Source organism: Pseudophryne corroboree, chromosome 6, assembly GCF_028390025.1.
Source record: "Pseudophryne corroboree isolate aPseCor3 chromosome 6, aPseCor3.hap2, whole genome shotgun sequence".
Classification (NCBI taxonomy): domain Eukaryota; kingdom Metazoa; phylum Chordata; class Amphibia; order Anura; family Myobatrachidae; genus Pseudophryne; species Pseudophryne corroboree.
The window spans coordinates 359,456,830-359,472,935 of NC_086449.1; the positions used below are offsets into that span (position 1 = coordinate 359,456,830).

At 46.4% G+C, this 16,106-nt stretch overlaps 1 long non-coding RNA gene across 1 annotated transcript in view; it reads right to left on the reverse strand.

The window, feature by feature from the left end:
• Nucleotides 1-14,566, reverse strand: part of LOC134935280 (uncharacterized) — a 38,744-nt gene extending 24,178 nt beyond the window's left edge. Inside the window, exons 1-2 of the long non-coding RNA XR_010180030.1 lie at nucleotides 14,517-14,566; nucleotides 13,416-13,472 (exon numbers count right to left, since the gene is read on the reverse strand). This is a non-coding gene — a long non-coding RNA (uncharacterized LOC134935280). The remainder of the gene's footprint in view (nucleotides 1-13,415; nucleotides 13,473-14,516) is intronic.
• Between the last annotated feature and the right edge of the window lie 1,540 nt (nucleotides 14,567-16,106).

Genomic DNA, 16,106 nt, shown 5'->3' on the forward strand with positions numbered 1-16,106 from the left:
CAGCACTAACCAGCGCCATGTTTTTCTCCACAGCACCGCTGAGAGGAAGCTCCCCAGTCTCTCCCCTGCAGCTACACGGTAGAAGAGGGTAAAAAGAGAGGGGGGGCACATAAATTAGGTGCAAAAATCAATATAAGCAGCAGCTACTGGGGTAACATTAAGTTACTGTGTTATTCCTGGGTTAATAGCGCTGGGGTGTGTGCTGGCATACTCTCTCTCTCTCTGTCTCTCCAAAGGGCCTTGTGGGGGAATTTTCTTCAGATGAGCATTCCTTGAGTGTGTGGTGTGTCGGTACGTGTGTGTCGACATGTCTGATGTAGAAGGCTCCCATAAGGAGGAGATGGAGCAAATATGTGTGTGAGAAGGTGTCGCCGTCGACAACGCCGACACCTGTTTGGATATGTGTAATTTAGTGCTAAGGTAAAGTTATTGCACGAAAAGGTTAGAGAACAGACAGGAAATCTACCATGCCTGTCCCTATGTCGCAGGGACCGTCAGAGTCTCTCAATGATCACTATCCAAGATAATAGACACTGATATCGACACGGAGTCGACTAAGATAATGCAAAGTTACAGCCAGATTGGCAGAAAAGTATTCAATATATGATTATTGTAATAAAAAATGATTTGCATATCACTGATGACTCATCTGTCCCTGACACAAGGGTACACAGATGTAAGGGGAAGAAAGCTGAGGTAAATTTCCCTCCTCTCATGAGGAAAAAGAGCGGGAATCTCCAGACAAGAGACTGCAGCTTTCCACAAAGAATTCTCAGGCAGTATCCGTTCCCCACTAGGGCCAGGATATGATGGGAATCTTCCCCTAGGGCAGGCCTGGCCAACCTGTGGCTCTCCAGATGTTGTGAAACTACACATCCCAGCATGCATTGCCACAGTTTTAGCATTCCCTAATAGCAAAACTGTGGCAAAGCATGATGGGACTTGTAGTTTTACAACAGCTGGAGAGCCACAGGTTGGCCAGGCCTGCCCTAGGGTGTCACAGAAGGCAGCCCTGATGTTACAGCTATTCTCAGGGATCCTGCAGATAGCGTGCACATTCTGGTACACTACTCAGACCGGTGATTGGGTCGGCATGGGTTTATAGCGCTGTGGCAGCGTGGACAGGTACCTTATCAGCAGAGATAGAGACCCTAGTATGTATATAGATATATATAGGTATATATATATATATATATATTAAAGATGCTGTCTTAAGAGATATGTATATATAAAACATGCCCATAGAAACATGAGTATACTGGGTCCTAGTGTCAAAGCTATGTCGATTTCTGCTTGACGTGTCCTGTACAATATGCAATGGACAGATGATGCCGACTTAAGAGGCATATGGAAGGCTGAGGATTGTGTGGCGAAGGGTTCTCGGATCTGGTCTCCACGGCTATAGCTGGTAATTCTGATATTTTGCCTTATATCCCTGCACAGCCTAGGAAAGCACGACATTATCAAATGCAGCTTTTCGAATAAAGAAACAAGAAAGTCCGAAATGCGTCCTTTCTTGGCAGGGGCAGAGAAAAGTCCTCCCCGGCCTCTACATAATCCACCGCAGGTCGCTGGGGCTCCACAAGCGGAGCTAGGCCCGGTGGGGGCACGCCTTCGGAAGTGCAGCCACAAGTGGGTTCACTCCCTGTTAGATCCCTGGGCAATAGATATTGTGTCTCAGGGATACAAGCTGGACTTGGAGAAAAAATGCCCCCTCACCGACGGCCCTGACGGCTTCCCCTCACGAGAGGGAAACAGTGTGAACTGCATTTCACAAATTATATATTCAACAGGTGGTGGTCAAGGTTCTCATTCAACAAGGAGGGGGTTATTATTTGACCATGTTGTAGTCCCAAAACCAGAAGGTTTGGTCAGACCCATATTGAATTTAAAATCCCTGAACATATACCTGTAAAGGGGCAAGTTCAAGATGGCATCGCTAAGAGCGATCGTTGTAACCCTGAAAGGTGACTCGGGACATAAAGGATGCATACCTTCAGGCCCCATTTATCCACCTCATCAGGCGTACCTCAGAATTGCGGTACGGGATTGTCATTACCAATTTCAGACGTTGCCGTTTGATCTCTCCTAGGCCTGGAGAATATTCACCAAGGTAATGGCGGAAGTGATGGTGATCCTGCGGAAGCAAGGTGTCACTATTATCACGCATTTAGACGATCTCCTCCTAAAAGCGAGATCAAGAGAGCAGTTGCTGTACAGCGTATCACTTTCTCTGGAAGTGTAACGGCAACGCAGCTGGATTCTATATATTCCAAGGTCGCAGTTGGTTCCTACAGCTCATCTGCCTCTCCTAGGCATGATCCTAGACACAGACCAGAAAAGGGTTTATCTCCCGATAGAGAGAGCTCAGGAGCTTGTGTCAGTGGTCAGGAATCTATTATACCAAATCAAGTGTTAGTGCATCACTGCACTCGAGTCCTGGGAAGGATGGTGGCATCATAAGAGACCATTCCCTTCGGCAGGTTCCATGCGAGGACCTTTCAGTGGGACTTACTGGACAAGTGGTCCGGATCACATCTTCAGATTCATTGGTTAATCACCCAATCCCACAGGGCCAGGGTGTCCCTCCTGTGGTTGCTGCAGAGTGCTCACCTTCTCGAGGGCCGCAGATTCGGCATTCAGGACTAGGTCCTGGTGATCACGGATGCAAGCCTCCGAGGGTGGGGGGCAGTCACACAGGGAAGAAATTTCCAGGGTCTGGGGTCAAGTCAGGAGACTTGCCTTCACATCAACATCCTGGAACTAAGGGCCATATACAATGCCCTGCGTCAAGTGGAGACCCTGCTTCGTGACCAACCGGTTCTGATTCAGTCAAACAACATCACCGCAGTGGCTCATGTAAACCGCCAAGGCGGCACAAGGAGCAGGGTGGCGATGGCAAAAGCCACCAGAATTCTTCGCTGGGCGGAGAATCACGTAAGCGCACCGTCGGCAGTGTTCATTCCAGGTGTGGACAACTGGGAAGCAGATTTCCTCAGCACGACATCCACCCGGGAGAGTGGGGACTTCATCAAGAAGTTTTCACGCAGATTGCAAGTCGGTGGGAACTGCCACAGGTGGACATGATGGCATCCCGCCTCAACGAAAAGCTACAGAGGTATTGCGCCAGGTCAAGAGACCCTCAGGCGATAGCTGTAGACGCATTAGTGACACCGTGGGTGTTCCAGTCGGTTTAGGTATTCCCTCCTCTTCCTCTCATACCCAAGGTGCTGAGAATCATAAGAAAAAGAGGAGTGAGAACAATACTTATTGTTCCGGATTGGCCAAAAATGGTAAAGGAGCACAGAGCTGGTAGCACCGCCTTTTTAGATAGGCGAGAGACTGATTTGGCTGGGGAATTCATCCCAGATTTCCTGCCTTCAGGAGCAAATGGGAAAGTGGGCAAAAATCATTTTGTCACTAGGTACTGTATTTCTTATCTGGATTTTTCCAGGCTAACTTAAACAGGTCATCCAGTTCTGCAGAATCAGGGAAAGTGATACTGCGTTTGTTCCGTGCTAAGAAAAATTACTGCTGTGCTGCAGCGTCCTCTAGAGAGAGTTTTAACATGTTCGGTATAGCAAGTAAGAGGGGCTCAATACCCTTTGCAGAAAGGGAATCACCAGTAACAGGATCCAATTCCTGCCCCTCCTCAATCATCAGACTCTGAAAGTAAAGCAGGTAACCCACATTTTAGTGGTCCTTATATAGAGAGGGGGGTCTGTTTATCATCTGCCCTCGCAGCAAGGTCTGCAACAGCCTGCAGTTGTTGTGTCTTTTGAGTATTAGCAGTGAGCTGAGATGACATATCTGACATCATGGATTTTATGGCACCTAACCAGGAAGGCTCTTGACCCTCCCCCCAGCCCCCTCACTGAGTTGTGAGGACTGGCTGCATTGTTGACATGGTATGGAACCAGATGTAGAGGGAGAGAATCTGATGTGACATACCAGGGCCGAAACTAGGATTTTTGTCACCCGGGGCAAGGTAGTCATTTGACCCCCCCCCCCCCCCCCCCCCCCCGCAAAAAAAATAAAAAATATTTTACAATAAATAAATAAAAATAATAAAATAAAATAACAAAAATAAATGAATAAAAATATTATATATATATATATATATATATATATATCTCTTTCAGAACTTTTTGACCTGAGAAACTGCCTTTTCTAACATACATTTCATATCCAGGAAAAAGTGTCCCCATTTTACACAGTACGACAGGCAAGTGTCCCCATTCGCCATTTTACACATTGCGGCAGACAGGTGTCCCCATTTTACACATTGCGGCAGGAAAAAGTGTCCCCATTTTACACATTGCGGCAGGAAAAAGTGTCCCCATTTTACACATTGCGGCAGGCACAGGTCCCCATTTTACACAGTACGCTGGCAAGTGTCCCCATTTTACACATAGCGGCAGGCACAGGTCCCCATTTTACATATTACGCTGGCAAGTGTCCCCATTTTACACATTGCGGCAGGAAAAAGTGTCCCCATTTTACACATTGCGGCAGGCACAGGTCCCCATTTTACACAGTACGCTGGCAAGTGTCCCCATTTTACACATTGCGGCAGGCACAGGTCCCCATTTTACACATTGCGGTAGGCACAGGTCCCCATTTTACACAGTACGCTGGCAAGTGTCCCCATTTTACACATAGCGGCAGGCACAGGTCCCCATTTTACACAGTACGCTGGCAAGTGTCCCCATTTTACACATTGCGGCAGGCACAGGTCCCCATTTTACACAGTACGCTGGCAAGTGTCCCCATTTTACACATAGCGGCAGGCACAGGTCCCCATTTTACACAGTACGCTGGCAAGTGTCCCCATTTTACACATTGCGGCAGGCACAGGTCCCCATTTTACACATTGCGGCAGGCACAGGTCCCCATTTTACACAGTACGCTGGCAAGTGTCCCCATTTTACACATAGCGGCAGGCACAGGTCCCCATTTTACACAGTACGCTGGCAAGTGTCCCCATTTTACACATAGCGGCAGGCACAGGTCCCCATTTTACACAGTACGCTGGCAAGTGTCCCCATTTTACACATTGCGGCAGGCACAGGTCCCCATTTTACACAGTACGCTGGCAAGTGTCCCCATTTTACACATAGCGGCAGGCACAGGTCCCCATTTTACACAGTACGCTGGCAAGTGTCCCCATTTTACACATTGCGGCAGGCACAGGTCCCCATTTTACACAGTACGCTGGCAAGTGTCCCCATTTTACACATAGCGGCAGGCACAGGTCCCCATTTTACACAGTACGCTGGCAAGTGTCCCCATTTTACACATAGCGGCAGGCACAGGTCCCCATTTTACACATAGCGGCAGGCACAGGTCCCCATTTTACACATAGCGGCAGGCACAGGTCCCCATTTTACACATTGCGGCAGGTGGTGGAGGGAGAGAGAGAGGAAGGGAGAGGGGCTGACTTACATTTGAAGCGGTTCTCGCCGCTCTTCAGCCGCCTCTCCCTCCTCGTCTGCGCGGCTCCGGGCTCCCCCTTCTCCCTCCTCCGGCGGGGTTTCGTGGAATGACGCGTTTGCGCCGTGACGTCACGACGCAATCGCGTCATTCCGCGAAACCCCGCCCCCCGAGCTGGGCACTCGGGAGAAGGGGGTTTAAAAGTATGTACCACGGCGGGTGTTAGGGGGTCTCGGCGCCCCCTCCAATCTGGCGCCCAGGTCGCCTGCCCCCCTAGCCCTCCCCTAGTTTCGGCCCTGGACATACACTGCATAATTGGTGTTTTTCCATGTTTACAGTAGACAACACTTATATACACATATACACAGACAAGTAAAATAATATCAAGCCTGCCCTTACTGTATGTGAGAGGGAGATACAGAGGAAGGAGCACACCCAAGCTAAGCAGCCCCAGTGAGACTGCAAGCTGTTTTATCATGGTGTAACACCGGAGTTTCTGTCCTTAGAGATTGTGTACAACAGCAGCTCTCCTCCTTTGCTATACCCCTGTACCAGCTTTCCTGCATATCCTGAGTGTCTATAAGAGCTGTTTGTGCCTGCTGTGTGTGCCTGCTTCTGCAGACGAAGGCACCAAAACGCAGCTGGTCCCGCTATGAGAAAGCTCTGCCCCCTATAATGGCACCGGAGCTATGTAGTTTTATTATACTGGCAAAGTCTCCCACATAGTGTAAAACTAAGTAAAGGTACCTGTTTTCACTACTGCTGGCCAGTGTATGCAGGGGGCAATAGCGGATTCCCCCAGGGAGGGTTTCATATGCCGCCTCTGCATTTGCGCCGCACCAAGAACCGGGGCACCCGGTTTGTACTCATCACTCTTCTCGCCTTCAGGCATCTGTTAGGGGGGTGTGCTGCGATTGCGATAGCTAAGGCGCAGTGCCCCGCTTACAAAAGCCTCCCAGGGCGGTGGTCCTGCAGCGGGGAAGCGGCTCTGACACCTGAAGTGACCAGTAAACCCTCAAATCCCACGGTGCAAGTATGCTGTTGCCCAAACAGCATACTGAAAATAATAAAGTTTTATAAGAAACTGAAGAAAGCTCTCTGGAGCTCCAGTGTGTGCATCCTCTCCTGAGGGCACTTTTTTCTAAACTGCCTGTGGGAGGGGGCATAGAGGGGAGGAGCCAGCACACCCAGTAAAATAAATTTAAAGTGCACCGGTTCCTTTGGACTCCGTCTATACCCCATCGTACTAAGTGAACCTCAGTATCCCTTATGGATGCTAGAGAAATATGAATTGCCATATTCACAGTTTATAAGGAGAGTGAGAATTTGCAATGATACTGTGGCAGCAGAGGGCCGCATAGATGCCATGATGTCCAAATTTGTAGAAAGAGGATATAACTGGAACTCTCTAGTACAAGCAAAGGAACTGGCTTTGTCCATACCAGGCGATTGTTTATTAATTAGTAACAGCAAAACTAAACAAGGCAATCGGATGCCTTGGGTCAATCACTATAATCCCTTGATTAAACAGATTAATCAAGTTTCTAAATCCCTCTGGCCGATAATTAAAATCGACCCTGAGTTGAATTTATAGGATTCCAATATTATGCATTGTTACACCAGAGGACGTAATATTAGGGATTGGGTTGTTAAAACCAATGTGTCTAAAGTCAATAACTTGGCATCTGAACATCGTAAAAAAGGTTGAAAAAAGACAATTGTCCATCGAGTTCAACCTATTTGTGGGCTCCTATGCAGTCTTATTATAGGACAAGTTATTTTTATGTTAGGACTAGTTATATTAACTATAATGCGTGCCTACGCACCATAACCCTGAATATCTTGTAGAGTCCGCTGTTACTACTCTCTCAGGCAGGGAATTCCAAACGCGTACTGTCCTTACTGTGAAAAAAAACTTTTTGCCTCAATGTGTGGAAACTCCTCTCCTCTAACCTTAGCGAGTGACCACGTGTCCTCTGTGCTGATCTTATAGAAAACAGGTCCCTCCCTGAGCTCTGTGTATTGACCCCTTATATATTTGTAGATGTTGATCATGTCCCGTCTTAGTCTCCTCTTTTCCAGTGTAAACATGCCTAGCCTTGCATGCCTTTCCTCGTATTCCAGCGTCTCCATGCCCTTGATTAGTTTGGTCGCCCGCCTCTGAACCTTTTCTAGCTCCAGGATATCCTTTTTGTAATATGGTGCCCAAAATTGCACACAGTATTCAAGATGTGGCCTCACTAGTGATTTATATAATGGGTGTATAATACTCTCGTCCCTTGCATCAATTCCCCGTTTTATACATGCTAATATCTTATTAGCCTTCTTTGCTGCACTCCTACTTTGGGTACTGCTGCTTAATTTGTTAACTATGTGTACCCCTAAGTCTTTTTCCAGTACAGAATCCCCTAATATTACCCCATTTAGTATGCAGGTGTAATTTTTGGTCTCGCCCCCACAGTGCATTACCTTACACTTGTCTGTGTTGAATCTCTTTCTCCATTTTGCTGCCCATGCTTCCAGTTTAGTTAAGTCGTTCTGAAGAGACTCAGCATCCCCCTCCGTATTTATAACCTTACAAAATTTGGTATTGTCTGCGAAAATTGAAACCATGCTCTCTAGACCTACTGTTAGGTCGTTGATGAAAATGTTGAACAAAAGTGGTCCAAGTACAGACCCTTGTGGCACACCACTTAGTACTTTAGTCCAATTTGAAAATGATCCATTGACCACAATGCGCTGCTCCCTATTATCTAACCAATTACTGACCCAAGAGCATATTGTGTTCCCTAGCCCTATTTCTTGTAGCTTATAGATAAGATGCATGTGTGGTACAGTGTAGAAAGCTTTGGAAAAATCTAAAAAGATTACATCCACCTCCTTACCCTGATCAAGGTTCGCACTTACTGTTTCATAAAAGCCAAGTAAGTTGGTGTGACATGATCTGTCCTTCACAAAGGTTCCGTTTAATGACCTTATTTGCTTCAAGGAACTTTTGAATACTGTCCCTTAGAATACCTTCCAATACTTATCCCACTATAGATGTAAGACACTTTCGAGAAAGAATGGTTGTTATAAGTGTATAAATTGTACCACCTGTAGGTCACTCATTGCAGGTAATAGCTTCCCCCATCCGCATAGTGGTAAAGGTTTACTTATACGTCATGCAGTAACCTATACCACCAGATTCATTATTTATTTACTGATGTGTCAGTGCGGTTTGAGTTATGTAGGGAAGACCGAGAGGACACTTAGAGAATGAATGGCAGTGCATCGCTCTGCCATTCGGGCTGCCTTAGAGTCTGGCAAAAGTGATCAGCCAGTAGCGCTGCACTTTTTTCAGCTTTCATTGAGATACATTATTATTGATCACATTCCCCTAGACCCAAGGGGTGGGGACCGTTCATCAAAACTCCTTAGATATGAATCTAAGTGGATTTTTGATTTAGGTACCTGGTCACCTAAGGGAGATAAACGAAAATCTGGGGCTACACTGTTTTTTCTAGTGTAAGTCGGTTATTATTAATGCTTTGCATCAATATGCATTCTGTCTTTGTGCAATAGATTTGTTTCTAGATTGTCATTAATGCGATTTGTGAACATAGTCTTGTCTACTGACTTTTGCTACTGTATTATACAATGTAACTACAATATAGTCTTGTTTGTTGACTTTTGTTAATGTATTATACAATGTAACTATAACTAGGTTTGTTGTGTATATACACTTTACATTGTTATTTTGTATTTTGCTATATTGTATACCATGATAAGCTGATGCCTTGCTCCATTTTTTAGCTTTCCGGATGTCTTGGTAATGGGCTGTGGAATATGACGTCATGGTGCGCCGTGTTCCAGGCCCGGGATCCCGCTGATAGGGTGAGTGTTTGTTTTATTGTTATTCCTGATGACGGTGGAATAAACCATCGAAACGTTGAAATTGATACCTGTCTCTTGATTCGTTACTACTGAGTGCCGCCAAACATCTTTGAGATTATATATATATAAACACACCGTGGTCCTAGACCGGAGGTATATATCAGAATACTCGTCAGAGGCGGAACTACCGGCAGTGCGTTGCACTGGGGCCAGCCTCTGTCCAGGGGCCCAAGCATGTAATGAGTCAAACTGACTCATTACATGCCGCTGTGCGCTGCGGGCAACCGCTGCCCGCAGCACACAGCCGCCCGGAGAGGAGAGGAGCAGCGGCATGGACGACGGGAGGAGGAGGGAGGTGAAGGAGGGAGCCGCAACAGCGCTTTGTTACTGGTGGAGGCGCTGCTGCTGCCCCTCTGCTTTACTAAAGGCTGTCTTCCGAGAACAGCCTATAAGGAAGCAGAGGGGCAGCAGCAGCAGCGCCTCCACCAGTAACAAAGTGCTGCTGCGGCTCCCTTCTTCACCTCCGTCCTCCACCTCCTCTACTGCCCGGGAATCGTCTGACGCGGCTGCACCGAGGAGCCTGAGCCAGCGAAGAGGGTAAGTATAATTATTCCTTCTTTCTTTCTTTCTTTTTTCTCTTTTTCTCTTTCTTTCTTTCTTTCTTTCTTTTTTCTCCTTTTCTTTCTTTCTTTTTCTTTTTTCTTTCTTTTTCTTTTTTCTCTTTTTCTTTCTTTCTTTCTTTCTTTTTTCTCCTTTTCTTTCTTTCTTTTTCTTTTTTCTCTTTTTCTTTCTTTCTTTCTTTTTTCTCTTTTTCTTTCTTTTTTCTTTCTTTTTTCTTTTTTTCTTTCTTTTTTCTTTTTTTCTTTCTTTCTTTTTTCTTTCTTTCTTTCTTTCTTTCTTTCTTTCTTTCTTTCTTTCTTTCTTTTTCTCTTTTTCTTTCTTTTTTCTCTTTTTCTTTCTTTCTTTCTTTCTTTTTTCTCTTTTTCTTTCTTTCTTTCTTTCTTTTTTCTCTTTTTCTTTCTTTCTTTCTTTTTTCTCTTTTTCTTTCTTTCTTTTTTCTCTTTTTCTTTATTTCTTTCTTTCTTCTCTTTTTCTTTCTTTCTTTTTTCTCTTTTCTTCTTTTTCTTTCTTTCTTTATTTTTTCTCTTTTTCTTTCCTTTTTCTTTCTTTCTTTCTTTTTTCTCTTTTTCTTTCTCTCTTTCTTTCTCTTTCTTTCTCTCTTTTCCTTTCTTTCTTTCTTTCTTTCTTTCTTTCTTTCTTTCTCTCTTTTTCTTTCTTTTTCTTTTTCTTTCTTTTTCTTTTTCTTTCTTTTTTTCTCTCTTTCTCTCTTTCTTTCTCGGGCCTGCCTGCCGCTATGTGTAAAAAGGGGAATCAGCCTGCCACAATGTGTAAAAAGGGGAATCTGCCTGCCGCAATGTGTAAAAAGGGGAATCAGCCTGCCGCAATGTGTAAAAATGGGGAATCAGCCTGCCGCAATGTGTAAAAAGGGGTAATCTGCCTGCCGCAATGTGTAAAAATGGGGAATCTGCCTGCCGTAATGTGTAAAAAGGGGGGACTGCCTGACGTAATGTGTAAAATGGGGGAATCAGCCTGCCGCAATGTGTAAAAATGGGGGACTGCCTGCCGCAATGTGTAAAAATGGGGGACTGCCTGCCGCTATGTGTAAAAAGGGGGAATCTGCCTGCCGCTATGTGTAAAAAGGGGGAATCTGCCTGCCGTAATGTGTAAAAAGGGGGGCGCTGTCTGCCGTAATGTGTAACAAGGGCACGCTGTCTGCCGTAATGTGAACAAGGGCACGCTGTCTGCCGTAATGTGTAACAAGGGCACGCTGTCTGCCGTAATGTGTAACAAGGGCACGCTGTCTGCCGTAATGTGTAACAAGGGCACGCTGTCTGCCGTTATGTGTAAAAAGTGTACGCTGTCTGCCGCTATGTGTAACAAGGGCACGCTGTTTGCCGTAATGTGTAAAAAGTGTACGCTGTCTGCCGTAATGTGTAACAAGGGCACGCGGTCTGCCGTTATGTGTAAAAAGGGCACGCTGCCTGCCGTTATTTGCAAAAAGGGCACGCTGTCTGCCGTAATGTGTAACAAGGGCACGCGGTCTGCCGTTATGTGTAAAAAGGGCACGCTACCTGCCGTTATTTGCAAAAAGGGCACGCTGTCTGCCGTAATGTGTAAAAAGTACACGCTGTCTGCCGTTATGTGTAAAAAGAGGAATCTGTCCGCTGTAAGGTGTAAAAGGGTCTCTACCTGGTGTAGAAGTGCTACTGTGCGGCGTAATTTGAATAATGGAGACTACTGTGCACCGTTTTATGAATTGGTATTATTTTGTGGCCATACCCCTTCCCCACGAAGCCACGCCACTATGTATTTTTGCGCGCGCCTACGACGCGCACTACCCCTGTTTTGCAGGGGTGGGGCTCCGATGCCGTTTCTTGCACACAGTGCTAAAATGTCTAGTTACGGCACTGTTGCTAGGTATCCATTTCTCTGGCCCTGAGCAGGTCCCCCTCACCAGATCCTCTCCAGGGGTGAGGGGGTGGACTTGGATGGGATGTGTGTGGGGGGAAATGTGGGGGGGGGCAAAGCATTTTGTCGCACCTGGGCCCACCGCTCGCTAGTTCCGCCACTGATACTCGTACAATATATTCTGCAATAGGTACACTCTTTCTTAACTAACGCTGTCTGTATAAATAAAGACATGTACAATACTCAAGTGTTTGTAAAGACACAGCGCTGTGTACAGGCGGTTTTACTAGGGAGACCTTGCCCTGCAGTCCCGGAGACCAGCTGCAGCTATGTTCACAAGATGGCATCCAGCATTGCAGTCAGGGGGTGAGGGAGAGTGTGAGGCAGCTCCAGGGCAGGAAATCTGCAGTAGATGGCGCCTTGGGCCGGGACTACAAGTCCAGCACCAGCTCCCCTATGCTGGACATCCACCCTGGTACTGTGAGCCTTATTAAATGGGGTGTTAGTACCATACCCTCCAACATGACCCATTCCATTGGGTACAAAATGCTCTGTTCCTGGACTTCCTTTTCAGTGGCTGCCCCAGAGGTGGGGCTGCAGCATAGTCCAAAATTCATATAGGGGAGCCACACCAACTGCCACCTCAAACTTCCAATCATTGCCTGCGGGGACTTATTGGTAGTTGGTGTGGCTCCCCTATTTGAATTTTGGACTATGCTGAAGCCCCACCTTTGCTACTGCCACTGGCAGGGAAATCCAGAAACAGAGCATTTTGTAGCTAATGGAATGGGTCATGTTGGAGGATATGTAGTACACCCGACCTGTACTCAATATGCCCCGGTGGTCTAGTGGGGTCCCTGCTCAGTGACAGTGTCCATGCCAGTGCTGTGATCCATCTCCCTAGGTAGTGGATGGAACGCAATTTAATGGCGGGTCCTGCCTGGGGGACCCTCTTACCTCCTCCCCGTAGCAGCCACACAAACCAGGAGAGCGTCTGTGACTATGTGCCTAAGCTGGAGCGTCTCCGCCACAAGTACACGGGAACTAAGGCAGCAGGAGTATGTGTCGAATTCAAAAATATTACATAGAGAGAAAATACAGACTCCACACATGATGAGTCGCTATACTTGCGAATATGCACAGCGCGCACCGCAATATATGGTAACATACGCATTTACACAGACATGCCACAAAGATATATTCAACACATATTTCATACAGCACATAAATAGAACATATCAAACGCCAGACATCATAAGGTTTTAAATTATATAATGGAGTAACGTCATGTATGTGTATTATTGGAACGGAGCAAGATGAACATGTCGTGCTTGGCATCAAAGTAACCAGATTAATGTGTGTATCAATTTGATGCCTGTTGTTAAGTTGTAGCTCATTGCAACAAATAGATATGATTAAATGTAGGAATATGAAGCCACTTTTACTGGAACAAAAGATATGTTCAAAAGAGCATGTGATGTACAGGAAACCAGTGACTAGCAATCTTGAACAAAAGCCCTCACACTGACCAATGACTCATCATGAATGAGAAAGTTCCCTCCCCTAGACCAATAGCAAGAGATCTGTATACCCCCAACGGTCTCAGAGATATAGCTGATGCCATATAGAAGAGCTACCTGTTTTGTCCCAGATGATGATGGAGATGCTGTCTGTCCAGTGGCTGCTTGATTTTACTGAGAGAGAGAGAGTGATATGGAGCATTGTGATCATTTGAGCAAAATATGACGATGTATTACTGGCCGTGTCTGTAATGAATTAGTTTGTAATAACTGCTTACTGTATAAATTGTAACCATGTAACTATATATATATATATATATATATATATATATATTTGTGATATATTTAATACATATCCTTTTGATAACAAATATATACATCAATGAGCTTTGGAACTCAGATAATGGAGGTCATTCCGAGTTGTTCGCTCGCAAGCAGCTTTTAGCAGCTTTGCACACGCTAAGTCGCCGCCTACTGGGAGTGAATCTTGGCTTCTCAAAATTGCGAACGACGGATTTGCAATATTGCGATTAGACCTCTCATAGCAGTTTCTGAGTAGCTCGAGACTTACTCTGCCATTGCGATCAGTTCAGTCAGTTTCGTTCCTGGTTTGATGTCACAAATACGCCCAGCGTTCGCTCAGGCACTCCCCCGTTTCTCCAGCCACTCCCGCGTTTTTCCAATAAACGTCAGCGTTTTTTCACACACACCCATAAAACGGCCAGTTTCCGCCCAGAAACACCCACTTCCTGTCAATCACATTACGATCATCAGAACGAAGAAAGACCCTTGTAATGCCGTGAGTAAAATACCTAACTTCATAGCAAATTTACTTGGCGCAGTCGCACTGCGGACATTGCGCATGCGTACCAGCGACTAATCGCTCCGTTGCGATAAAAAAATAACGAGCGAACAACTCGGAATGACCACCCATGTGTGGGTGTGTTATTTTTTCTTATGGGATGTAGTGTTTTTTGCGATGTATAGCGCACATTCATAGCACATGGTAATAAGATGCGCAGGAATCCACAATATATATTAGAGCTGGCATTTTAAATATTTGTTAGAAAGTATTTTGACTTGCACATATTCAACGCCACTTGGGAGGTGATGGAGCCGCAGTGCTGAATGTCACACAGACATACAGCGCTGCCTGCCCAGTTTTGAAGACATTTTCTGTCAGAAAAAGCTTTTTTAGGGCTGTCCAGTGCAACCTACCTGTTAAGTGACCTTCTGCTGCAGCCACCAACTGAAACCGAGCTCTCAGTGCCTGGAGGCGGGGTTATAGAGAGGCCCCAATACATCCTGGGACAGCCTAAAGCTTTAGCCTGTTGGTGCCTCTTGCTCAAGATCCACTCTACATCCCGATGTTTTCCTGTGGAAAGCAATGTAACCTGCTGCAGAAAGCCAAATACACGTACAATGCACTTAATAAGCCAGATGATACAGCTAAATACTGGGACTTGGGGGAACATGAAGATATACACACTGGTGATTGGGGGAGTGTGACATGGAAACATATACAGTGGAGACTGGAGGGGCGGGGAGACATATACATTGGCGACTGGGGGGGTGGATCAGGGAGACATATACACTGGTGACTGGGAGACATATACATTGGTGACTGGGGGGGTGGATCAGGGAGACATATACACTGGTGACTGGGAGACATATACATTGGTGACTGGAGGGGTGGATCAGGGAGACATATACACTGGTGACTGGGAGACATATACAGTGGCACCAAGAGGAATGGGATGGGTAACCTTCGCCCAGGCCTATTGGAGGGTGCCGGGTCCCACTGCCCCCCCTTCACCGATGTAGACCGTGCCGGCAAGGAGCCAGGAGAGAGAGGACACTGCTGCAGTGGCAGAACCTCTCCCCAGCACACACTGCTGTGCGCTGCACTGGTGAGAGAGGCAGCTACAGCAGTGTACTCTCTCTTCTCCATGGTTGACATGGGGGATGATCGATTGCACCTGCCCCCATCCCCCAGCAGATATCCCCAACACCCCTCTGTCCAGTGCGTGTGACCGCATCGTAGCCACACAAACTTTATTTTTATATATATTTTCAAAGGAGAGGAGCTGGCCACACCTCCCTGCATTGGCCATGCCACCTCAGTACTTCCACAGTTTGCATAGCTCTGTAGCTACTCAGCCTGTGCTGTTGATGTGTTTGTAATTCCTGCAATCTGTTTTTCATATATTGTGATTGTAATGCCCATGACACATCCACTACATGCACCGCATCACAGAAATTGTTTATCCTGCCCAATGACACACCTCCACCACTCCTTTTAGTTGCTAAATGTGATCGCTACTGTGTTCGCAGACACCTGTGTACGATCATGAAAAACCAGAGTTGGAGCGTGCGCACTGTCTTGTTTATGGTTGTGTACACAAGTGCGTTGTGCGGATAATCGCTCATTGCGTGGTTATTCGCATTTTCAACTGATGCTGAATGAGGCCCACAGTCCCAAGTGCCTTCACTTCTATTCTATTTAAGTAATAAATGAGGTTTGTCTGATCAATAAGTAAGGGAAGCTCAGAGTTCCATAAGGGAATATGATTGTGCACTTGATTGTGAGACAATAGGTGTGAGCAGGGGTTAAAGTGAGCCGGAACGGGGTGGAACTGCATTAGTCAGTTCGGCTTGGAGATGGAACGCAGTTCCACCTCCTCCGGCTCACCTAACCCGCTGTGTGTCTCCGCCGCAGGGAGATGCCGGGCGCCCGATGATATTGTGTTACCAGCGGGCGCCCGGCTCTCTCTCTCATCATAACGTCTCTCTCATAGTGCTCAGGAG